At 43.2% G+C, this 26829-nt stretch overlaps 1 protein-coding gene across 6 annotated transcripts in view; it reads right to left on the bottom strand.

Annotated features, from left to right (window-relative positions):
• Nucleotides 1-25227, bottom strand: part of Znf148 (zinc finger protein 148) — a 113053-nt gene extending 87826 nt beyond the window's left edge. Inside the window, exon 1 of one of the 6 annotated variants that reach the window (XM_051149824.1) lies at nt 24997-25227. The gene's annotated coding sequence lies outside the window, so the exon portion shown is untranslated. Of the gene's footprint in view, nt 1-6803; nt 6948-24135; nt 24472-24996 lie in introns of those variants that run through there. The other 5 variants (XM_051149821.1, XM_051149826.1, XM_051149823.1 and 2 more) reach the window with 5 other exon arrangements.
• Nucleotides 25228-26829: the final 1602 nt, after the last annotated feature.

The following is a 26829-nucleotide window of genomic DNA, read 5'->3' as shown; positions in this document are numbered from 1 at the left end:
ATGGATAAAGACCAAATATACATTCCACAATACCACGTCATTAAGTAATACTTTACACTCACAAAGAATGCTATAATCAAAAAGGCTGTTACTAGCCTGGCACAATAGTATATCCCTGTCACCCCAGCACTAGGGAAGTTGGGAGTAAGAAGATCCTAAACTGAATTCAGTCTGGAGCAAGTGCTAACTTGGGGGAAAAGGATGGGAGATTCGGGTGATATTGGTAAGATATGGGAAAACTGAAGGCTTCATACATTGTGATGGGAAAGTAAAACAGGACAGTCACTCTGGAAAAGACTGCAACTTCTTAACTGACTAAACACTGAGGCGATACAAATACTCAGCAGTTCTACTACTAGGCACATACACAAAACAATGAAAGCAAAGGCTGGCACCAAAACCATGGGCTAGGAATGTAGCTCAGCTGTAGAGAACCTGTCAAACCTCCATTTTTAAAGTCTCTTGTCAGTAGAGCATGGTAATGCATGTCTTTAATGCCAGGAGAAGCCAGTGGGCCTCTGTGAGTTCAAGCCCAGCCTTGACTACATAGCCAAGCCAGCCAAGCCTACATAGCCTACATAGTGAGATTCTGTCGCACCAAGAAGGGGAAGGGGGAGGCATCTGGGGAACACAGCTCAGTGGTCAAAGTACTTACAGAAGTCAGATCCCCAGAACCCACATTAATGAGCAAATGAGTGGGTATAGTAGCTCACCTGCAATTTCAGTCTCAAAAACCGAAGACTGGAGACAGGGTCCCAGAGCAAGCTGGCTAATGAGACTAGTAGTGAGCTCTGGGTTTGACTAAGAGAACTTGCCTACATTAAGGAGCAAGAGTGATCAGGAAGATCCCAGATATCAACCTTGAGTCTCAGCTCACAAATATGCCCACTAACATGCAAATGTGCACATACACACAGCGTACACAAAAGAAAAAAAAATCCTCTTTTAAAAAATGGAGACACAAGCCAGGCAGTGTTACCACACGCCTTTAATTCCAGCACTAGGGAGGCAGACGCAGATGGATCGCTATTAGTTAGAGGCCAGCCTGGTCTATGTAGGGAGTTCTAGGGCAGCCAAGGCTACACAGAAAAACCTTGTCTTGAAAAACCAAAAACAGCTGGGCGGTGGTGGTGCACGTCTTTAATCCCAGCACTCGGGAGGCAGAGGCAGGCAGATCACTGTGAGTTCGAGGCCAGCCTGGTCTACAAAGCAAGCTCAGGACAGCCAAGGCTACACTGGAAAACCCTGTCTCGAAAAAACCAAAAAGAAAGAAAAGAAAAAGAAAAACCAAAAATAGGCTGGACATGGTGGTGCACGCCTATAATCCCAGCACTTGGGAGGCAGAGGTAGGCGGATCTCAGTGAGTTCAAGGCCAGCCTTGTCTACAAACTGAGTCCAGACAGTCAGGACTATCCAGGGAAATCCTGTCTCAAAAACAAAAAAGGAGAAAAAAAAAAAAAAAAACCCAAAATAAATAAATAAATGAAAAGGACACATAAGTCAAAATATAATTATTCATAATACCTAAAAAGTCTAACCAACCCAAGTGATGATCAGTTAATAGACAAAATGTAGTATATTCATATAGGTTACAACTAACCCATTAAGTAATCAACTACTGACACATCCCACATCATGTAAGAGCGTAATAAACAAGACATACAAAATCATCCACTTTGATTCCATTACAATGTTCAAAACAAGAGCCAAGCGTGGTGGCGCACACCTGTAATCCCACCACTAGGGGAGACAGAGGCAGGCGGATCTCTGAGTTTGAGGCTAGCCTGGTCTATATAAAGTGAGTTCCAGGACAGACAGGGCTACACAGAAAAACCAACCCTCCTTCGTCTCCCCCCTTGAAAAAGCAATGGATGAATGAAATGTCCAAAGCAGGCAAACCCCTAGCAACAGGAAGTGTGGTGAGTGACCTCTAGAGGCTAAGCAGAAAAGGAAATAAGGAAAAAAAAAATTCTTTTTAAGGTAATGAAAATATTCTAAATACTTTAATTGCTAAATATTTTTAAATTGAGTATGGTGACAGCCATATAGCTCTGTGACTATACTAAAACCCCTATCAATCTGTTATAAATAGATGAATTACATGGTATGTTAGAAATACCTCAAATATGTTCAAAGAAAACTCAATGGTGACTAAAATGTGTTTCACAAATGACAGGAAATATCTAAATAAACAGGAATTACTAGTCATTGATTACAAGTCTACATAATAGGTCAAAGCAGTGTGGTGCCCACACCTTTAATCCCAGCACTTGGGAGGCAGAGGCAGGCGGATCACTGTGAGTTCCAAGACAGCCAGGGCTACAGAGAGAAATCCTGTCTCAAAAAAACAAAACAAAAGAAAAAATTCTTAAATGACAACTCTATAAATAATAAAATTATTCTGACTGAGCAAAAGCTATCAAGCATTTCACTCAAGGGGGAAAAAGCTAAGCAGAATGAAAACATAAAAAGATCATCAAAATCATTAGCCATCAAACCAAGTAACTAAGCATACACTTAGCACACAACTCAGCAATCTCATCATTGGACACCTATTTTTTAAGGGGGAGTGGGGAAGAAAACTTTTTTTGTTTTGTTTTGTTTTGTTTTTCTGTGTAGCCTTGACTGTCCTGGAGTCACTTTGTAGACCAGGCTGGCCTCAAACTCAGAGATCCGCCTGCCTCTGCCTCCCTGAGTGCTGGGATTATAGGCGTGCACCACCAAGCGTGGCGGGAAAACTTTTATTTTCATAAAATCCTAACACTTCCAGCACAAATTTTCACTAGCCCCTGGTTTACAATGCAAAATCTTGACCATCCTTCAAGGCTCTGGGATGGCTCAGCAGATAAAGAGCTCTGTAAGCACAAAGAACTGAGTTCAGCTCTCCAGAGTGCACAAAGGGCCAGGTGTGCCTGCAATCCAGCACTGGGGAGGGGTGGAAAAAGAACTGCTGGCCGCCAGCCTAGCTCCAGGTTCAGCAAGAGACCCTGTCTCACCAAAATGGGACAAAGAGGAACAAGAGCGCTACTCCTCCCTCTGGCTTCAGCACGTACACACACGCACAGACAATACACACACCCACACCACACACAAGGAGTCCATCAACAGGTGAAAGGTTACACAAACCATCTTTCTTTAACTTCAACTACATACCATTCTAGAAATGGAGAAACCATAGAACTAGGGGACATACTGCCAGGGGTCAGGGAGCAACCTTGTGAAGGGACTATTTCAGGGTGTGGCAGGAGGGTGGCCTTTGTAGTAACCTGAGTTTTGTATCTTCACGGTAGTAGCTATATAAATTTCAACACGAGAAAAAAATAGCACAAAATTATACATACACAATTAAGGTGTGTGTCTAAAATTTGTAAAAACTACAAATTTAGTAGTATTGTTAACAGTAAAGAACCACTGTCAACTTTCTAAGTTTGGTAACTTAAAAGATGTCTGAATGTAAGAAACACAACATTTTTTCTGTTTTTATTTTTTGAGACATTAGGTCTCATTTTGTAGCCCTGGCTGGTCTGGAAATTGCTATGTAGACCAAGTTGGCCTCAAACTCACAGAGATAAGTCCACTTCTGACTCCTTGGTGCTGGAATTAAAGGTGTGAACCACCGCGGCCACTTGCACAACCTTCTATACTAATCTGACACTTCCTATAATTTTTCAAAATAAAGTTATCCTAAAAATAGTAAGAGTTATGGAGCCAGCAGGTTGGGCAAGTAAAGGCACTTGTGTGCCAAGCCTATGGACCCGAGACTGCGATGCTTGGGACCATGTGGTGGAAGGGCCTGACTCTTAGAAGCTGTCCTTTGACCTCAACAGGTAAACCAGGAAAATGGGTGTGTGTGCTCCAGTGCAAGCATGCACGCAAGCTAGCACACACACCAAGTAAATAAACAAAAGACAAAAGGAGAAATAGGGAGATGGATCAGTAGTTAAGTGTTTGCTGCAGAATCATTAAGGCTGGAGTACAGATCCCAACACAGCTATCTATGTAAAGCTGCAAATAACCTATTAACACCAGCTCCAATGGATCTAACAGTATCATCCAGCCTCTGCTGATGTAAAAGCATATGCACCCATACACTCACGTGCACACAGTAAACACATAAAATCCTAAAGGAAAAAACAAGAGGGTAGAAGGCTACATGAAACAAGAATGGCCAAAATTTGCTAACTGTAGAGTTCCTAAGACTTTGCTTGCCTCTATTAAAATTTATCCACAATAAAAGTTAATAAAAATGTAAAAAAGCCATTCCATCTACAAACCAAAGTATTAACAATAGTTATTCTTGTTTTTTCTTTTCCTAACATGCATTTCAATTCTGTAAAATAAACGTGATTCTATAGGATGATTTTTGGGCTCATTAGGTAAAGGTACTTCCTGTATTCAACAACCTGAGCTCGGTCCCCAAAAACCAAGCAAAGGGAGAAGGTAAGAACTGACTCCACAAAGCTGTCCTCTGGTCTCACACACACTATGGTACCCACAAACATCATGCATAATTACAGAACAATTAAGTTTTAACTATAAAGTAATCACTTTTAGCAGGTTAAATTAATAACTTGTATTTTTTCCCCTTCTTTTACTGTCTGTGTGTGGAGGGGTGTGTGTGTGTGTGTGTGTGTGTGTGTGTGTGTGTGTGTGTGTGTGTGTGTGTGTGTGTGTGTGTTTCTTGATTGGGTGGGGGGTGAGTTTGTTGTTTTTTTTTTTAAACACACTATGGGATGAGGGCTTAACATAAAGAGAACCCTGCTGATACTTCCTCCTTTAACAATACACTGATTACACAATATGAACACAGTTCACCTACAGATACAATTTGTGAGTCGGATGGTGGTGGTGCACACCTTTGATCCTAGCCCTTGAAAGGCAGAAGCAAGTGACTCGTTCTGAGTTCAAGGCCAGCCTGGTCTACAAAACTTGTTCCAGGACAGCCAGGGCTATACAGGGAAACCCTGGAGAGAGAGAGAGAGAGAGAGAGAGAGAGAGAGAGAGAGAGAGAGAGAGACACAGAGAGAGACAGAGAGACAGAGACAGACAGACAGACAGAGACAGAGAGACAGAGAACTCTTTCCTTTAGTGATGATTACAAGTAATTTCAATAAAATATGTAAATTTAAACTATAGCTATAGTGGCACACGCCTTTAATCCCAGCACTGGGGAGGCAGAGGCAGGTAGATGATTGCCAAGATGATGGCAGCATGGTCTACAGAGTGAGTTCTGGGACAGCCAGGACCATCACACAGAGAAACCCTGTCTCAAAACACCCAAAAAGACCATTGTATGGCCAATGTGGAAATGAGAATAACAGCTTATCAAGCTGTGGGAGAGAGGCTGGAGAGATGGTTCCACAGTGAAGAACAGTTGCTACTCTACCAGAAGACCCAGACTCAATTTCCAGAACCCACATGGCTGTTCACAATCAGCTGTAACTGGAGTTCAGAGGATCTTGTACCCTTGCCTCTGGCCTCCAGCACTCAGATATGCATGCAAGAAAAACACAGATACACATTAAAAATTGAAATTTTTTAAGTTAAACATCTTATGTGTTTTTAAAAGCTGTAGGAGACATTCATAAATATTTCTGTGTACCTTGTTAAACATCCTCAAAAGAGGTCCAAAGGTTTTATTTCCTTTTTTATTTTGAGACAGCCTGACTATGTAGCCCAGACTCACCTGGAAGCGGTGATCCCCCTGCCTCAAGCCCCCTGAGTTCTGGCATCATGGTCCTGTCAACAGCCAGGCTGGCAAGCACTGAACTGAGATTACTATTAACACAACTCCTCTTCTCCTTGGCATTTTTAAAGGCATTCAAGTTACTTGTAACCACTAAGAATATCCACATGAGAAACACATCCACCCAGTTAAATGCCACAGCATCTATATCGACCTATTTAACCAAATATAAATGCAGCATAACTCCCATAAAAGGAAGTAACACTGAGGAATATTCTCAAGGCCTTTATGTTAAAAAAAAAAGGGGGGGGGCCAAATAAATTACACTAAAGCTAACACATTTCAACAATGAACTAAATATCGCCACATTCACTTTCTTAGCTTTTTAATGCTTACTATAAAACCAACTCAGCCATATTTCCCTCCAAACAGATAAATAGCCAGTTTCATTAGTCTATTCTTGGATAGGTCACCAGACTGGGAATAAGAGACCCAGAGTCTATTCCCAGCTGCAAAACACTCGGGTAATCTCAAGCAGTGTTCACTCAGGTTGAGGATCCACACTCCTACCATGCTGATAATGCTATCCAGACATGCAGAGAGAACAGGGGCTGCCCTGACACCCAAAAGACAATTGCAAACATGTTTTTAGATTTATTAGTTCTAAGCTTCTGTATAACTTATTTATAGTAACATTTCATAAACTTGAAATTTCCAAACCATGTGGTACTTTTATCATTGCTCTCCACAAACTTGGTGAGTCTTTTTAAAATCATGCCCGATTTTTCTAAGTTCTATATGAAAAATTGAACAAGTCATAATTATATAAAAGACTTAAATGCAAGCGGGAGGGGAGAGCTTCCAGTTTGCATTTCCTAACTTTAGTTTTGAGTCTACTACACAAGCAGCCGTTCTCTGTAACTGTAAAAAGTCCTTCACAGTCTGGAGAGCAGAAGTTTGCCCCACAGCCTAATCCTGGAAAGGCCTCAGGAGCGGGCTCACCACTAGCCATGCAGGTCTTACGAGCAGTCCACGTAAGGACTGCGGCGCACAAATTCTGCCTAAGTCCAAGTTCTGTTTTTTTTAGGTTGTCTTGTAAAACGAGTTCCAGCCTGACCTTCTCACGAACCATAAAGCTGCAAGCACAGTGCAGACAACAGGAGAAGCAGCAGCCCCTGGCCCCTGGCAGACACCGCACGGAGGAACACTGGCAGAGCGGCCCCAGCCGATCCGGAAGCAGCGCAGAGAGGCCTCAGGCGCACGCGCTCCACACAAAAGGCTCCTCCTCCCGGCTCACTTAGCTCACTTGACCGCCGCCAAGGGGCCTCGGCTGCGAGCGCGTGGGTCCCGCGGACGCATGGCTGTGCTCGCCTCGGCTGTTTGGCTCAGTTCGGCCAGGCTCCCCAATCTGTCCAGGGTTGCAAAAGCCCAGGAGACTTGAAGACTCCCTACTCCCGGGTGTCTAAAATGAAAAATGTGAGGCTTCGGGAGCTTTGATAAAATCCTGCACCCTTACAGACTGCAGCCTGTCCTCAGAAGCAACCAGGCACATGGTAGAACACAGCCTTAAATAGGAAACTTTTCAGTAACTTTGGTCCTTGCTTTTACTCTTACTTCTCAATCCCTTAATTTGCTCATTTTAGTCTTCCCTCCCTCTGGTTTTAACATAAAAACTGTATTTTTCTGTAGGAAATTTTTCTGTAACCCATCTTTCCATTTACTTTGTAAATTTTTACCTAGCAAGTTTCCTAAGTCTCTTCCATTAACACTCTCGCTCTGCTATTCAAAATCTCACCAAATTTAACTTTTATAATTTGTACCAGCTCCTGCTAAATAATTCATAGTCTCCTCCGTCACTCATTTTCCTGGTCTGTTCCCTTCTCTCAGGGTTAGAATTCCAGGTCTAACACGCTCATGCAAACTACTCCAGAGAGACAGGTTTTGTTTGTTTGTTTTTTGTTTTTTAAATCCATTATCTAGGTATGTCTCGCCCCCCTCCCCTTGTTTTCCCCTTTGGTAGTGCTTAGGATAGAATCAAACCAAGGGCAGGAATTCTAGAAAAGCATTCCACCACTAGATCTCAACATTGCCCTCAAAAACTTAACATCAATCTTTAAAACTTTTATCTAAACTGGAGGTGGTGGCATACACCTTTAATCCCAGCACTAGGAAGGCAGAGAGGCAGGTGGATCTCTGGGAGTTCAAGGCTAAATCTACAGCTCTGACTTCCAGACAGCCAATGGTGTTACTCAGAGAAACTCTGGCTCGAAAACCAAACAATTCTAAAAAGTCAGTTGAAGCACTCATCCCCAAAACCCACAGAACGGTGGGGACAAAGTCACCCTCTAACCTCTACATGCAACACAGACACTAATAAGCACTTTCTTTAAAGAGTCGTATCCTTGATAGTAAAATAAAAAGGTGACAAAAAAATAAAAGTTGACAAAAAAATGAGTACAGATCTGGACGGGCTGAGTTTGGGAGCAGAGATAGAAGCCTGGCCTGGGTCTTAAATATCTTTCCTCAATCACAGTAAGTGTATGGAAGAAGATAAAGGATTTAGGTGGCAACGTTTCCATTTAAATTATATTTTGTCTTTGAGATTAGCAAGTCAATGCCTTTAGAGATGTTCGATATAAGACTAGAATATACATGTACAAACTTATAAAAAAAATTAAAGAAACAGAACAAGCCAAGAAAACATATTTAGAATTGTGTGAGGGAGGCATCTATACATTGGTAATAAATAAGAAAAGCAAACTCCTAAAACTCAGAGAATGTATGACGTGAGTGAGGTATGGAATGCACGGTCTCAGTCAGCCACTGGATAGGAGGGTGGTTCAGAGACAGACACTGCAATTTCAGGAAGAATAAGACGACGGTGGCTCTCATTTAAAAGGAGAGAGAAAAAAAAGAAAAAAGAAAAATAAATAAATAAAAGGAGAGAGAGAGAGAGACTATGAGGTAGAAGGCACGACATGTTGAGGTTCTTCAGCAGGATGGCCCTCCTCTAAGCTGTGCTAGCATCACTGTATGCATTCCTAGGTAGCACGTCTTCCTGTCTGCTCTCATGCAGCTGCTCTTCTTTCTCCTCCTATTTTCATCATATTCCAGTCCTCTCTGACCTTCTCATTCATTTCCAGTCTATCTATTTTAACTCAGCAGTTCTCAACCTTCTTAATGCTGCAACTCTTTCTTTATGATGTGGTGATCCACAACCATAAAAGTATTTTCGTTGCTACTTCATAACTAATTTTGCTGCTGTTATGAATTTTTAATGTGAGTGTTTTTTGGAGATAGAGGTTTGTCAAGAGATTGAAACCCTCAGGCCAAGAAGCACTGATTTAACTAGCTCCTATCAACTTAACCTGGCCATGTGCTGGCTGGGGATGTGGCTCAGGAGCTAGATGCAAGTACCACACAAAACCAGATGTAGTGTACAAACCTGTAATGCTAGCTCTTGGGAGGGAGAGGCAGGAGAATCAGAAGTTCAAGGTCATCCTCAGCCAGATAGCAAGCTCAAGGCCAGCCTGAGCTACTACTGCTGGCAAACTCTCAAAAAAGACAAAAGAAAAAACCAGGGGAGGCCTTGTCAATGCCTACAGTTAACAAATACAAACCTTTTATCTCATCTTTGATATACTCCTACCTTATGTTTAATGTTTCCTTTCTAACCCACATATCTCTCAGCCAAGTTTATCTGTATATATTACATGTGAAGAATTATGATTCTACAAATGTTATTTTGTAGAGAAAAAAATCAAGCCAGGCATGGTGGCGCACGCCTTTAATCCCAGCACTCGGGAGGCAGAGGCAGGCGGATCACTGTGAATTCGAGGCCAGCCTGGTCTACAAAGTGAGTCCAGGGTGGCCAAGGCTACACAGAGAGACCCTGTCTCGGAAAAAAAAAAAAAAAATCAAAGAACTGGTAAATATAACAAGTCTATTTCTCTCAACCCCATACCTCAAGAACAATCTAAGACTTTTTGACCTCTTGAGCAGACTGTTGTGACCACTTCTTCTTCTCTCAAACTTGTCCTTTCCTGCATAAACTGCTTCTGCGTCAGGGGCTAGAGTGATGGCTCAGCAGTTAAGAGCACTGACTGCTCTTCCAGAGGTCGTGAGTTCAATTCCCAGCAACCACATGGTGGCTCACAACCATCTATAATTTGATGTGATACCCTCCTCTGGCCTGCATGTGTACATGCAGGCAGAGCTCTGTATACATAATAACAAATAAATAAATCTTAAAAAAATAAACAAAAAAACCTGCTTCTGTGTCTAGAGTACCATTCTCCTACTCTTCAGCATGATAAAGCATCTTTCTTTTTCCTATTACTACTGTATCACTAAACTAAAGAAACATCACTAAAGATTGTTGTGTAAGCCGGGCAGTGGTGGCGCACACCTGTAATCCCAGCACTCAGGAGGCAGAGACAGGCGGATCTCTGAGTTCGAGGCCAGCCTGGTCTACAGAGTGAGTCCAGGACAGCGAAGGCTACTCAGAGAAACTCTGTCTAGAAAAACCGAAAAACCGGAAAAAAAGGTTGTGTAGTTCCCGCTGTGCACATCAACCATTCCCTCTGCAATACCCACCAATCTCTACAATATTTTCTTGTCCTTTTCCAATGACTTCAATTCCACTTTGTTCTCTATTAGATATTGTTGTCAATGAGTTCAGCAATACGCTCAGAACTTTCTTCAGTTCCTTTCTCATTTCCTCAAGAATCCACCCGTCAGCAATCCACACATATACACTGGAAAACAGCCCATCAACTCAATGTGCTTCATAATGGCAAAGCCTACAATACAGAAAGTCTATAAAACATAGAGACGTCTGTTTTCTTGCCTCGGCTTACTGAGTGCTGGAGTCACAAGCACGTGCCAGGCTTCACACCTGCTTTGTAGTGGCATTTAGTTTCACGTGTTCCGCACACACAGTGAAGCTAGCAGGTGCTTCAGTACCACCCTCCCCAGAGCGTCGCTGTCTCCTATCCTTACTATGCATCTCCTGAGTACGACCACCCTCACCTGTTTTCTCCACATTCACACACTGGGTATTAAAAGCATCAGCAGAAAGCCATTAAATCTTCCATGATTTATCCTAAATATAACTATTCATCCCATCAACTAATCTAAATCATTTCCATACTTAATGTTTAATCCTATTCAAGTACTCAAGTCCTTCCATGAAATTCTCAGATCATACCTTTGGCACTTATAATCCTCGTCAGCTTCTAAAATGCTGTATCTCCCTTCATCCATCTGTTACTTATTGCCTCCAGTTTCAGAATTAAGGTATTCATCCTTCTTAAAGTTAACTCAATACAATCCCTACATCCATCACTTCTGCGAGTTCAAGGCCAGCCTGGTCTACAAAGCAAGTCTAGGACAGCCAAGGCTAACACAGAGAGACCCTGTCTCGAAAAACCAAAAATAAATAAATAAATAATAAAAAGAAAAAAAATAAATATTATTTATTTATGTGTATGGGTGTTTTTATACCTGTGCACCACATGTGTGCAGTACCTATGGAGAAGGGAGGGTGACCGATACCCTGGGACTGGAGTTATGGACAGTTGTGAGCCACTATGTGGGTCCTGGAAATCGAACTGGTTCCTTTGGAAGAGCAAGCAAGGCTCTTAACCACTCAGCTACCTTTCAACCCCCATATATTGCTTCAATTAACACTTAAATTATCAGTCCAAGTTTTTTCTTTTCTTTTTTTTAATTTAATTTTATTTTAATTAATTAATTTATTTTTGAGACAGGGTTTCTCTGTTGTAGTCATTGATGTCCTGGAACTCTTTGTCAACTAGGCTGGCCTTGAACTCAAGAGATCGCCTGCCTCTGCCTCCCAAACACAGGGATTAAATATCACTGCCCAGCTCAGTCCAAATTTTTGTATAACCATTAGTGACTGCCCTGCCAAATCCAGTAGCAATGTCAATTACCAACCCACACATGTATTCTCACGTCTCTGTTGGGCCTCGTGGCTCTACATCCAATAATTTTAATTCCTCTAGATAATTCCTTTATGTTTCTGTTTTGTTTGTTTTCGTTTTGTTTGTTTTGAGACTAGGTTTCCTTGTATAGCCCAGGGTGCCTCTGAATCCACTATGTTGGTATTAAGTTCATTGCAATCTTCCTACTTCAGTCACTCTGGTGCTGGGCCTACAGGTGTGCAACTCCGACACTTGCTCCAATGTCCTCAGACGCTGGAACAGTGCTAACTGAGCAACGTATTTCCGTTAACAGCATCACAGTTCAGTCACCTTTTATTCCCACTACCACTACTGCCAACTTACATCCTCAACGCTTCACACTTAGCCACAGCCTCGTAAATGTCTTCCGGTAATGCCTCCATCACACAGGACTCCATCCGTAAACCCCTTCTTACTTCCCTAATCAAAACTTATCGGGGAAAACACAATTTCATCAATGGTTCCCCACTGTATCTTAAGTCGTATTCAAGTTCCTTCAAGGTCCTCAAAGCACAGACTATCCAACTGTCCAACAATTGTAGAATGGGTAAATACACTGTGGAACAGTGACACGGGAGACACCCAAGGAGGAATGAAAAACAATATATTACTGCTAGATGCAACAGAAATGAATCTCACCGCCATAATTTTGAGCAAAAGAAAACAGACACAGGTATGACTTTGTTTATAAGAAGTTCAGCCGAGTGTGGCATTGCACGCCTTTAATCTCAGCACTCCAGAGGTAGAGGCAGGAGGATCTCTGTAAATTCGACTACACAGAGAAACCTTGTCTGGAAAAACCAAAAAGAAAAAGAAAAAAGAGAAGTTCAAGATGGACACGGTGGCAAAGAGAGTCCAGGACAGCCAAGACTAACAAATAGAGACCCCGTCTCCAAAAACAAACAAACAAATAAATAAAGCTTAAAGTCCCATAGAACTGCTCTGTTACAACAGAGAATAGAATAATTACTGTGGTTTGGAGGAGACATCTCCCTACTTGGTGGCACACAGGGAGAGGGACCTTATGGAAATGTAAGAAATGTTAGAAACCACCTACATATCAAGCTAGGAGGTAGCCATCTACTAAATAAAATGCTTTAAACCATTTTTGTCTGGATTTTGAGCTCTCCCTAGTATTGTTTTCTAGTTTTATTTCTTTCCAGTCCTCAGCACGAACCTTAATTACAGCTGATCTAAACCACCAACCCCTAAATACACCCAGAGTCGTCACTGCTGTCACTCTCATCATTGTGCCTGTAATGTCATACCCAGCCTTCAGGTTCTAAGCTACCCACCAATTCCTCCAAAGCCTGATCAAAGCTGTCAAACAATTTGTCCCTAGATAAACTCCTGAAGAAAATGGTTTATGCATTCATAAACATAGATGTATCATTTCGTTGCCTACCATAAAACCTTGCATAGTTTAAGTGTACAAAGATTCTTGAGTAAATTCTGACAGACCATCAAAAATAGCCTGTAATCTAATCCCTCCTTCTCATATCCTACTCACTGCTATTTCTATTTACAATCCATCCCAGTTTGCATATTTAATCATACAACAAATGATTAAACTGCTGTAATGCACCCAGTATACTACCCAAAAATAAAATCCAATTTCAGCTGCTGTCATTTGAATCTTTCTAGTCACCCAGTCTCTCCACTGCCATAATCCCGTCCCACCCTCTCATCTCCAATCCTACTGCTACCTAACTCAAGCCCTTCTGAGCTTCATCTCCTCTCCTACCTTATGGTACTACCACACTGCCCAAGCTGTACGGCACAGCTACTGGCAGGTTAAATACACGTCTAGGGACATAACTCAGTGGTAGAGCACTTGCCTAGCATGTAAGGGAAGAAAAAAAAAAGGGAAGAAGTAAGTCAGTTTGTCTAATATATAGTTCTTGACTTAATTCTCAAAATTCAATAGCTATACATTAATGATCTGTTAACATACTTCAATGATATGCTAACATTTTAATCAAATCTACAACCTTCGTCAGAAAGGTACATGATTACCAATTTCCTGATGAGAAAGTGGAGGTTCAGGAAAGGAAATTATTCTCTACAATCCTAGACTGGGTAAGTCTGAGAGCCAAGACAAAAACCCAGCTTCTATTTGCTTACAAAGCACAATGCTCACTCACATGAAATACAAACTACTTACTTAGTCCCCACATTATACCCAACCCAAACTAACTATTCCCGCTTTAAAGGGTAATATGCTCTACTCATGAATTACTTAAACTACAGGTTGTGGCTATTTAGTAACTCATGGACCCCACTTCATATGTGAAATCAAGTTCCTACCCCAAACCCCTAAGGCAGATTTTTGGGGTTTTTGCTTGTTTGTTTGTTTGTTTTGGGAGGCAGGGATATTTTCCTGGACGTAGCGGCACATGCCTTTTATCACAGCACTCAGGAAGCAGAGTCAGACAAATCTCTGAATTCAAGGCCTAGCCTATATAGTGAGTGAGGACTACAATAGTAAGCCACCCCATCTTTTAAAAAAGAGAGGTGAAGTGCTAGAGGGATGGGTCAGCAGTTAAGAGCATGGCCTGTTCTTCCAGATGACCTAATGTGATCCCTAGCACCCAGATGGCAGCTTCCAACTGTCTCTAACTCTAGTCCTAGAGGATCCAACGCTCTCTTCTGATCTCCAGGGATACTGCATACACATGGGTGCAGACACACATGCAGGCACAAACACTATATGTATAAAATAATAAAATAACATTTTTTAAAGCAGCATACTATTGTAAGGAAATCCAACTTGGTAAGGATGGTTTTGGTTGTACTGTGAATTTTTTGTTTTATAAACACACATTTGTATACACACATATTAACTGAAATATGCCTTGTATTTCTTACTGTGGAACATCGTTTTGTTTTGTTTTGTTTTTCGAGACAGGATTTCTCTGTGTAGCCTTGGCTGTCCAGGACTCACTTTGTAGACCAGGCTGGCCTCCAACACACAGGGATCCACCTGACTCTGCCTCCCAAGTGCTGGGATTAAAGGCATGTGCCACCACCGCCCAGCATAACAATGCTTTTAAATGTAACTGGTCTGTGAAATAAAATTCATCTAACAAATATTCTGAAATCTTTATCTATAAATTACATTAAATTATCTTCTGGTACATTCCAAACTTCTGTTAACTCTTTGCTTCAAGTAGTCTTACCATCTTCATCTCAAAATAGCCCTTTCAAACAATTCTCTTTACCTGCATCCCATCTCCCCCACTTCTCACTAGACATAACGTGTCATAATCATCTCCTCCTTTCAGAGCCACTTTTCTCCTCAGTCTGATTCTCTTTTACTTTATCTCCCTTTTGGAGGCAAAGGTGAGTAGATAGCTTTCAAAAATGCTTCTCCCTGTCGTCCCAGCTGTTCTGGAATTTGCTATGTAGACAGAGCTGCCCCTCAAACTTGCAGCAATCTTCCTGCTTCTGTGTGCTAGGAGTGCAGGCATGAGCCCCTCCGCCACACCTGACCAACTTTATACTTTATACTCCCACTGCACACATGCCCTCAGTTCTCTCTGTCCCATCCACAATGCGGACAGCAGCTCTGAAAAAAGCGTGCAGGGAAATGTCAGGATAACAGGGCTGAGTTGACGCGTGCTCTTCATTCACTAGCCAAGAATCTGCAAGCAAGGCAGACTCAAAAATAACAAACTAAAAAGTGCACTAGACAAGCCAGTTATGGTGGCGTACGCCTTTAATCCCAGCACTCGGGAGACAGAGGCAGGCAGATGTCTCTGTGAGTTCGAGGCCAGCCTGGTCTACGATGCAAGTCCAAGACAGCCAGGGCTACATAGAGAAACCCTGTCTCGAAAAAAAAAAAAAAAAGAAAGAAAGAAAGAAAGAAAAGAAAGAAAGACAAAGATGAAAAAGACCTACAGTTGTTGAAGGGGGCTCAAAACTCTGCCCAACATAAGCTAATTCAAAAGGGAACAAATCAAGAGGAACAGCTAAATGAAAACAGGCAAAAACCATTCAAATAGATCCTGTGGTGTGGTGTGGTGTGGTTTTGCTTTGTTTTGACAAGGTTTTTCTGTGTAGCCTTGGCTGTCCTGGACTCACTTTGCAGACCAGGCTGGCCTCCAACCCACAGTGATCTGCCTGCCTCTGCCTCCTGAGTGCTGGGAATAAAGTCATGTGCCTAGGCTCACTCTATGGCTGACCTAGAAGCCTGGAGCCCTTTGCTGCCCTCTGAAACCCCTAGGGACTCTCTCACAAGCATCTCAGCAGCATCCTCTTCCATTCTTCCCCAAACTATTAAGCAATAGTCCCAACATTCTGAACTCTGACAGTGTTCAAAAGTGTCCAGCCAGGCTGGGTGGCCCACACCCTGATCGCTGTCAGTTCAAGGCCAGCCTGGTCTACATAGAGTTCCAGGACAGCGAGAGACACAATGAGACCCTGACAAACACACAAACAAAGCTACCCCTTACTTTACTCAGTCCATCCATCCAACCAACCATCTGATCTGCTCACTAAGACTTAGAAGTATGCCTAACTGTAATGTGGTCACCTCTACCCAATATATTCCCAGCTTCCTCTTTGAGAGCATTTTCCAAAGCTAGTTAATAACTCAACCAAGAAAATCATTCCCATGTCTTTGACTAACTGAATTGTAAGTTAAACTATTCTGTTTTCTCTATTTGATATTGATTGGTCTTTAGCACTTCTAAAAATCAAAACTTTTGGGGTTAAAAAAAGACCTGTCAGGAGCCAGTAGATAGCCCATCAAGTAATGACACTTGTCACCAAGCCTGACAGCCTGACTTTGATCTCTGGGATCCCCATGGTGGAAGAAGACTGTCACAAGGTGTCCCCTGACTTCCACATGCACATGATAAATTCATGTGAAAGACATTTTTAAATAGACTTGTCAACAATGAGGACACTCAAACTGTTACACTTTGTACGACTTCTAAATGCACCACTCGAAAAGAATTCTGTACTCACAAGGACCACATCTCAAGTATACTTTAAAACTGGCCCCAGCACAGCGAGGCAGAGGCAGGCAAATCGCTGCAAGTTCAAGGCCACCTTGGTCTACAAAGTGAGTCTAGAAGAGCCAAGGCTACACAGGCAAACAGACAAACAAACAAACAAACAAAAAGCAGAAACAAACAAAAAACCCAATCCTCCCCCAACAGCACATAACGGACACTCAGTAATATCTGTATAAAGTGGCACTAAAGGTTGAAAGGTAACTAGAAAAGGTATTTCCCCAAGAGGTCTGGGCATTATTATGAAATGTTAACAGTCTCATCTGAAGATACCTGTATTTTAAAAGATCAGCTTCAGGCTAGTGAGACAGCTCACCTGCTGCCAGGCCTCAGCCTGAGTCAATCCCTGGAACCTACAAGGTTGAAGAGAATGAACTCCTGCAAGCTGTCTATGACCTCCACATGCACAGTGGCACATGTGCACATGCACACATCAAAATAAATAATTTTTTTAAATGTAAAAACCAATTTCTTGATTTTGTTTTGTTTTGTTGTTGTTGTTTTTGTTTGTTTGGGGTTTTTGTTGTTGTTGTTGTTGTTGTTTGGTTTTTCAAGACAGGGTTTCTCTGTGTATCCTTGGCTGTCCTAGATTTGCTTTGTAGACCAGGCTGGCCTTGAACTCACAGCAATCCGTCTGCCTCTGCCTCCCAAATGGTAGGATTAAACATGTGTGCCACCCCACCTTGCAATTTCCTGAAATCTTACTGAATTGGTCCACAATTGAGAAATTGAGAATTCACCTCACAGAGGGAAAAAAAACTTTTTTATCTTTTATTTATTTTTATTGTTTTAGTTTTTCCCCAAAATGAATTAAATTGTTTGAGGCTTGGGGAAAAGAAGGACATAGTCTCATATTGTAACTATGGCTGACTCAGAACTCACAATCTTCCTGCCTCACCCTCCACCTCTTAAGAGTATTGGAATATCAGACGTGTGTCATCATGCCTGGTAAGTCAGATTCTTCCTTTAATTTGTTTTGGTATGTGTGAATGTGTTTGCATGTATAGGTGTGTGTGTGTGTGTGTGTGTGTGTGTGTGTGTGTGGTGTGTGCATGTATGTAGGTATGTGTATATAGGTGTAGATGTGTGCGTAGGTCTCTGTGTGTAGATGTGTGTATGTATGTGGAGTGTGAGTGTGTGTGTGTGTGTGTGTGTGTGTGTGTGGTGTGTGCATGTATGTAGGTATGTGTATATAGGTGTAGATGTGTGCGTAGGTCTCTGTGTGTAGATGTGTGTATGTATGTGGAGTGTGAGTATGTGTGTGTGTGTGTGTGTGTGTGTGTGTGTGTGGTGTGTGCATGTATGTAGGTATGTGTATATAGGTGTAGATGTGTGCGTAGGTCTCTGTGTGTAGATGTGTATATGTTTGTGGAGTGTGAGTATGTGTGTGTGTGTATGTGTATGTGTGGGGGGGGGGGGTATCCACTCACAGGTTTGTCCTTGGAGGCCAGAGAATGACAGGTCAGTTGTCCTGCTCTGTGCCTTATTCCCACGAGCCAAGGTCTCAGTGAATCTGCAACTACCTAGCCACTCCTGTCTCTGCCGATCCCCTAACCCCGACACCGCACCAACTGTACAGAGTGTTGGGGTTACAGGCACAGGTGCGAGCACGCTAGCCTTTTCTACGGGCCCTGCAGACTTCAGCTCAGGTGTTCATGCTTGTACAACAAGGTTCTTACCCTGACTTATCTCCCTAACCCTTAAATCAGAATCTTGAAACAGTAAGAGATAAGTGGTGACACACACCTTTAATCCCTGCACTCGGGAGGCAGAGGCAGGCAGATCTCTGTGAGTGCAAGGCCAGCCTGGTCTACAAAGCGAGTCCAGGACAGCAAAGGTTAATACAGAGAGACCCTATTTAGAAAAAAAAAAAAAAAAGAAAGAAAAGAAAAGAAAATACCAACTGCCAGGAGTTGGTGGGCAGGCCTTCAATCCCAGCACTCAGGAGGCAGAGGCAAGCAGGTAGATCTCTGAGTTAGAGGCCAGCGTGGTCTACAGAGTGAGTTCCAACATAACCCAAGGCTACACACAGAAACCCGGTCTCAAAAAAAACAAACAAAAAGAATATACAAACTAAAACCAGTGCCCTTCTCCAGACTAGATCAAAGCATCTCAGATTAGAGGTGTCACCCTTCAATGTTTACACAGAATTAGAGCTACAAACTAGTCTATCCGTCTTTGTCCATGAGTGTAGAGTCTCCGATTAAATGCCCGTTTTGTCCTCTGTTCTCACAGACACAGATTTGTGTTGGTTTGTTGAGACAAGGTCTTGCTATGTAGCCCCATCCTGGAGCTCCCTATATGAACCAGGATAGCCTGAAACTCAGAGAGCCTCCTGCCTCTGCCTCCTAAGTGCTATGACTAAAGGCATGTACCAAAACCACTCAGCTATATACTTTTGTCAACTGCACGCCTACCCAGTAATTTCAAATGTCATATAATTATAAACTCAATACTACCTTCTATAATCATTCAATGGGTATTTACTAAAAACCAAACTGTTCAGTTTCACCAAAAATTAAATAAAATCTCAGTTCTCGTTTATTTGTTTTTACTTTCTGGTCATTGGTATTTTGCCTGCATGCATATCTGTGTGAAGATGTCAGATATTGGAGTTATAGACAGTTGTGAGCTGCCATGTGGGTACTGGGAATTAAACTCAAGTCCTTTGGAAGAGCAGTCAGTGCTCTCCAGCCCAAAGTCTCAGCTCTACAACAGTTTTCAACCTAGTTAGCATTTTCAAATTTCAAAGAGAAGGAAAAGTAGAGAACTGATATAAATGAACATACAAAGGGAATACAGATAGCTCAGTGGCAGAATCCTTGACTAACATGCATGCACAAGACCCTAGATGTGATCTGCAGAACCCAAAAAATTAAGTGAATAATGTACATAAAATAGAATATTCAATATTCACACCTGCATGTGAAAGAAACCTTGACATTAATAGTAAGAGAAGCGCAGGTGTGGTAGCACACATCTGTAATCCCGGCACTAGAAAGGCAGAGGTAGACCAATTTCTGTGATTTCAAGACCAGCCTGGTCTACAAAGTGAGCTCCAGGACAGCCAAGGTGGTTATACAGAGAAACTCTGTCAAGTTAAGAGAAATACAATTACTTAAACAAGATTTCCTAAAGGAACTAGAACAGTGTCTTCCTACTCCCCTTATCTATGGTGCCAACCTGAACTTCATACACAGTTTTGAAACACCAAGTCCATTCTTTTTATTATTTACTATCTATTCTGTGTGTGCATGCACACACATGCACCACTTGCATGTAGAGGACAGTGGGTAATTTGCAAGAGACAGCTCTCTCCTTCTACCATACTGGTCCCAGGAATTGAACTCAAGTTATCAGACCTGGCAGCAAACACTTTTACCAGCTGAGCAATTTCACCAACCCTAATGACTCCACTCTTCTAATGAGCAACACGTATTTGTCCACTGTATATTCCCACCAACCCATTACTTAATAAAAATATAAGAGTTATAGCGAGGGGCCAGGGAAACCATTCAGTGAAGAAAGAAATCTGTTGCAAATCCTGGTGACCCAAGTTTAATCCCACAAACCCACAAGATAAAACTGACTCGCTCAAGCTGTCCTCCACACTTGTACCATGGTGCATGGTATAATAAATAAATAACATGATAAATGAATGCAATTTTAAAAATTACAAGCAGGCTGTGGTGGTGCACGCCTTTAATCTCTGCACTAGGGAGGCAGACACAGGTGGATCTTTGTGAGTTCAAGGCCAGCCTGGTCTACAAAGAAAGTCCAGAACAGCCAAGACTGTTACACAGAGAAACCCTGTCTTGAAAAAAACAAAAACAAAAAACGATTTTAAAAAATTACAGCCAGGCATCCAAAAGACAGAAGAAGAGGGATTTCAAGACCTAAGTAAACCTGGACAACTTAACAAGTTCCATGTCAGCGGGCGTGGGTGCACACTTTAATCCCAGCATTTAGGAGGCAGAGACAGGTGGATCTCTGTGAGTTCAAGGCCAGCCTGGTCTACAAAGCAAGTCCAGGACAGCCAAGGCTACACAGAGAAACCCTGTCTCGAGGAGAAAAAAAGAAAGTTCCAGGCCAGTCTGAACTATTTAGCAAGGGCCTATCTCGAACAAACAAATGAATGAGCAAATAAACACCTTAGGTACCTGAAATGAACATTAAGGAGTCATTTTAACACGTTCCCAATTTCATCAACTAAAACTCTCCAGAACACTGTCAAATAACCCTGGTAGGTAATCCCAAAATGAAGAAGCAGTTACCACTCATCTCTAGCGACCAAATCTAATACTGCAAAGGTGCTGTTTTCTACAAGTCTTGTTTGGGTTCAAGCCTCCCTTTCTCATCTCACCCAATACTTCTGACTACTTTAACAAAGCCCTCTTTAAAGTTAGAAGCTTAAAGCTTCTTCTAACACAAAGAAACCCTGTCTCAAAAAATAAAAACAAAAACCTCATGGCTTAGGTAGGGCCAGCAAGATAGTTCAGTGAGTAAATGTGCTTTGCTGCTTAATGATGTAGCCTGAGGACCTGAGTTCAATGCCAAGAACCCATATAAAAGAAGAAAACCTAACTTCTTAAAATTGTCCTCTGACCGCTACACACATTCACCTTGTGCCTACACACATGAAATAATAGTTTTAACTTAAATAAAATTTAAATTTAAAATAAAAATAAAAAATTTAATATCAAGACGTAAGCACATCATTTGAAAGTATAAGGCATCTAATAAAAATAACTAAAGATCAGAATGGAGGATGAAAAAGAAAAACCGTCAATGACACTCATCCATTTCACTCAGGGAAAGCTGACTTCTGTAGTCATTATCCAAAGTGATGATGTCATTTTGATAGAACCTAGGGAGCAAAGCATGGCGGCATACACCTATAATCCTAGCACCTGGGAGGACAAGGCAAGAAGAGTCTAAAGGCAATCTGGGCTACGTAAACCAAAGGACAGAAATGATATAAGCCTACTAACTACTGTGAGAGCTGGAGAAAAACACAAACTAAAATAAATATATAAATAAATAATGCTTCGAAATAGCAGCCTGTATTAGAGGACAGGTGTGGGGGAGGGGACACACAAGGCAAGGTAACAGATAAATAAGATCAAAGTGTGTTGTGTACATGCATGGAAATGCCATAAGGTGACCCATTGTTTTGTATAGTGTGTTTATTTTCTTTTTTTTTTTTTTTTCCTTTTTCTTTTTTTGGTTTTTCGAGACAGGGTTGTGTTTATTTTCTTAAGGTGGAAGGTGAGAGTAAGATTAAGAAAAATTGTGGGCTGGAGTTGCAGCTTAGCTGGTAGTGCTTACCCAGCATGAAAAAAAAAAAGCCTTGGGTCCAGCCAGGCCTTTAGTCCCATCATGCAGGAGGCAGAGGCAGGTGGATCTCCAAGTTCAAGGCCTGCCTGGTCTACATAATAAGTTCCAAAACAGCCGGAGCTACATACAAAAACCCTGGTGTGTGTGTGGGGGGGGGGGGGGGGCAAGTGAGGGGATGGGGGGGTGCAGGTGGGGTCCTGAGTTCAGTTCTCAGCACTGCATAACACTAGATGTGGAACTCACACCTGTAATGCCAGAAATCAAGGAGGCAAAAGGTTCTGAAAGTCAAGGTCATCTTCCCTACATACTTGAGGCCAGCCTGGGTGACAAAAGCCCCCGTCTCAAGAACAACAACAAAGTAAACTGGGCATGGTGATGCACACTTTTAATCTGAGCACCTGGAAGGCAGAGGCAGGTGGATCTGTCTCAGAAGAGGGGAAACAGGTGTTGCTTTTCCCTGTTAGTCCCCTTAGAACCGTTTTAAAATCACATATATATTCATTCATATTGTTTACATAAGAAAACAACACACTGTATTTAGGTACACTGTAGTACAAGAGCTGACAATACACAGTACCAGAACAAGAGAGGGAAACTGAACCTCTCATCGTACCATGAGATTATTAAAATGGGTGCATCACACCAAGTAAGCCCTTTTTAAAGTGATCACATCGGCTAATCAGGTTAAGAGTGCTTCCTGCTCTGCCAACAGCACCCAAAACTTCAAACCTGCCTGTGGTGCCAGCTCCGGGGTCCAACCTTCTCTTCCAGCCTCCATGGGTACCTGGACACCCAAGGCATACACGTTCAAACAGACAAACACATACACTTAAGTTAAAATGAAATTTTAAAAAGTGAGCAAATCTAAATGAACTGACAGCAAATTTTCCAAGTTCTTTTTAAAATTCTGATTATTTATATAAGAAAAATTGCTAATGAAAGAAATCTCCCCACTCTAAGTACTATCTTGGCTAAAGAAATGAAATTCTTGCTAAAGGAACGAATGACAACTGAGTTCCCCTTCCCTCTCCCAAATTTCACTCCATCTTCCCCCCAGTGATCTCTTTTCCTTCAACGTCTATAAAAAGATTTGTCACATTTAACACACTTATCTTCTCTTCAGCTGAAATGATATTACAACATATTATGTATGTCATTTCTCTTAATAACAAAAGGTGAATCATTCAAGTAGATTTTAAGACAATGTCCCAGGCCAGCAAGCGGTGCATGCCATTAGGGAGGCAGAGGAAGATGGATCTGAGTTCAAGGCCAGCCTAGTGTACAGAGCAAGTTCCAGGACAGCCAGAACTGCACAGAGAACCCCTGTTTCAAAAATACAAAAACAAAACAAAACAAAAAAGACAAGACATTTTTGTCACCCAGTGTTCCTTTTTGAAAAATCAGGTCTAATGGCACTCAGTAATTAAGAACTTCATTTCCTGACATGGAGGTACTAACTGTCCCTCCTTGTCAGACCTAGACTCATCTGTCACTTAAGGTTTCCTTACCCATCATGATAACCACCCTTGACCTCCTTATAACCTAAGATCCACACAGATGTTCTAGAGCCTCCATTCTGCATGTCTACATTTTGCTGGCAGATGTTATTTTCCTCAATAACACCATGCCTCGGTGACAGAGCATCAGGAATTGTGAATGGAAAAGGATCTCCCGCCAATCCGAGGTATAGAACCAATTCAACTAGACTCCTTTAGGCTACAAACAGAGCCTCCAAAAGCGACTGTAATGCACCAACTCTCGACTCCCAACAATTATAATCTTGTGTCCTGAAACCTAGACTGAAATATGGCACCAGCTCTTCTGGAGCCATGTAAGCTAGGCAGTGAAGAAAACCGCCAGACCAAGTTCATTCCTACTCCAGTGTCTGCCAGGATGATGTTCACCCAGCCTCCGGTAAGTGACAATACTCCAATCCGCTAAAATTCTCAACTCCTTGGCCTTAAAGAATCCCCGTAGGCCAGGCGGTTTCTCAAGGTCTCTTTCAAAGATTTTCAGTTCACTAGTGCGGCACTAAAAATGTCTCAAACCAATCTACAGGCTAAGTGATTAATCCTCAATGACCCCAACCACAGCGGGGACCCACACTTACCGGATGTCATCTACTGAAGAGCCCAAACAGGTTCCGAACTAGGCCACTCTGGCCCATCTGGAATAACTCTTTAGACCTTGGGCCAGCATTTGATAATTACGCTACATCTGTCTATTCTATTATGCATTCCCTGCATCTTCTCTAATATTTAGCACTCCTCTGGCTTCAAACGCGTCTCCCTTCTATCCGCAGAAACTACTCGAGCCTCTTGCCTCGCCTTGGAAAGGCTTTGGTTCTTTCCATAATGTAACACCTAACAGATCTGCACAATGAACACCCCCAGAATCCTCAAGACTGCTCCACAGCCACCCCCGGCATTCCTCCACCTATCCGGCATCTTCCCTCCGGCCCCTTTCTCCCCTTTCGCACTCCCACTATGCTTCCTGCACGCAATCCCCTTTCTCCAGCCCCTGCCCTTCCCTGCAGCCAAAGAGCACACGGAGGCAGCAGCGGCGGACCGAGGCCTGCGGTGCATAAAGCACTGCACCAAGACGGCCGAGAGCTCCGGTGTCTGGCCGGCCTCCTCGCCCCACAGCCTAGCACCCCGAGGCCTCCCCATGAGCATCCCACCTCCTTCCTACCCGACACCGGCCGCAGGCCTCGGAGGCCGCCCGCTCGCCTCCGCCGCCCCCGTCATTCTCCGTTCTCCAAGCCCCGACCCACCATCCTCGCCCCGCTTCCTCGCGTCCCCCAGCCCCGCGCTCCCGCGGCCTGAGCCCGCCGCCTCCCGGGCCGCCCCCCGGCTGGACCGCCGCTCCCGCGGGTCAGGCGGTCGCCGCCGCCGCGCTCCCCCCCCCCCGCGCGCCGCCCCCTCCCCTCCCCCGCCCTCCCGGGCCCGGGCCTGCCAGGCCGAGCGTTTACCGCGGGCTGGCGCCGAGGCGCGCGGTCACTGACTGCAGACGGCGGCCGCTCCGACCTTCCCACGGGCCCGGCGAGGAGGGCGAGGGGGAGGGGAGAGAACTTTTGCAGTGGCAGCTCCGGCGACAGCTCCCACCCCTGCGCCTTTCTCCTCTTCCTCCCCCTCCTCCTCCTCCTCTTCCTCCTTCTCTTCCTCCTCCCAGAGCAGTCGAGAGGCAGACATGGCGCGGCTAGAGCGCCGCCGTGGTCGCCGCCGCTGCCGGCGCAGGGCATTGTGGGAAGCCCCGCAGACAGGAAGCGCTCCGGGCCGCCCGCCCTCGCCTGGCGCGGAGACCTGGCTGCGAGAACCAGCGTGGCTTCGATTCCGGCGTTTGCGTGTCAGCAGCGCGGCGTGGCCGGGGAAGCTGGCCCTGCGCCGCGGGTCCCCCTGATGGGCCTGGAAGGATGACGCTTTGAAATAGATCGGAGCTGAGAAAGCTCCTGGGAGGAACGTCCTCCTCTAGAGGCTTGCGTGCTTGGCGCCCCAAGAAGTGAGAAACGGGGATTCATAGCAGTCCAGGCCCTGAGAAGTGGAAGGGGCGGGAACGTAGATGAAAGGTTTAGCCAGGATTTCTTGGATCTTTCTTTTAGCCTCTTATCTAGCTTCTCCTCGGCGACCTCGAATGTCACCTTTTCCGGAAGATGCAACCCTGCACCCTTGAAACTAAAAAACCTTATTGGAGTCTGCAAACCTTGATGCAGGATGTGGGCACGAAGAAAAAGCAAGAGATCCCCGTCAGGACTTTGTTGGGCCCAAACCTGGGTCTGCATGCCAACAAAGACTTGGTTATGATCTATACAGACCTAAGGTTGCTTTGTTGTCTGGTTGTCTGGAGGCCATTAGTGACCTTCACCACTAAATCTTTTAACTACCATCAATGCCTGGGTTGCCTCTACAAAAGGAGGGCTTACAATTACTCACCTTTGTACCAACACACTAGTCAGCTAGGTAACCTAATATGTTCAGTGAATATTGTGCATTTATTGGGCACTCGATGAGAGATGGAGCACCGTCGTGACTTTTTTTTTTTTTTTCATCACAACCTCAAGGCTTTATTTAGCACCTCTCTGCAATACTTAAACATAACCTTTGAGGTGAGAGAGAAAGGACATTAAAATATCTACATAACCATTTCTGGAATTCTCTCTTTGTCCACACCCACCTCCCCACCCCAGAATGTTCATTTGAATAGTGCTTTTTGGCAAAACTCCAAACTCCTGCGTTATGCACTTGTGATGACACTGAATTAGATTACTGTCTGCAAGGTTAATATTCCCCCAGGCATTAACCTTAGTAAATCATGGTGTGCGAGTTTGAAATAGCTGAGGCTCTGAAGTTCAGTTGAATTCAAACACAGTTTACTAAGAAAAGCAAAGATGAGCCAACTGCTTCACAATAAGCTCACATGGGCTTTCTCCACTAATAAATATATATATATATATATATATATATATATATATAGCTTCCTTTCCATCTTTCTATATAATATATATAAATATATTTTTTAATAAGATGACAGTGCATATTCTGAATTGTAATTGTAGCATCAATATAAACTAGAGCAAGAGACAGTTATCTGGAGGACAGCCTTCTGGCAACTTCTACCAACTGCAATGGCATCAAATTTGGATGTAAAAAATCCTGGCAGCAAAGAAGCCAACTTTCAGTTTTAAGCTGTGCAGAAGCTAATAAGTAAAAAGAACCAAAAGCCTAATTCTTTTTTATTATTATTATTAATTTATTCTTGTTACATCTCAATGGTCATCCCATCCCTTGTATCCTCCCATTCTTCCCTC

The sequence above is a fragment of the Acomys russatus genome, chromosome 8 (assembly GCF_903995435.1).
Source record: "Acomys russatus chromosome 8, mAcoRus1.1, whole genome shotgun sequence".
Taxonomy (NCBI): Eukaryota; Metazoa; Chordata; class Mammalia; order Rodentia; family Muridae; genus Acomys; species Acomys russatus.
The sequence above is the reverse complement of the archived record's forward strand: the minus strand, read 5'-3'. Positions and strand labels throughout refer to the sequence as shown.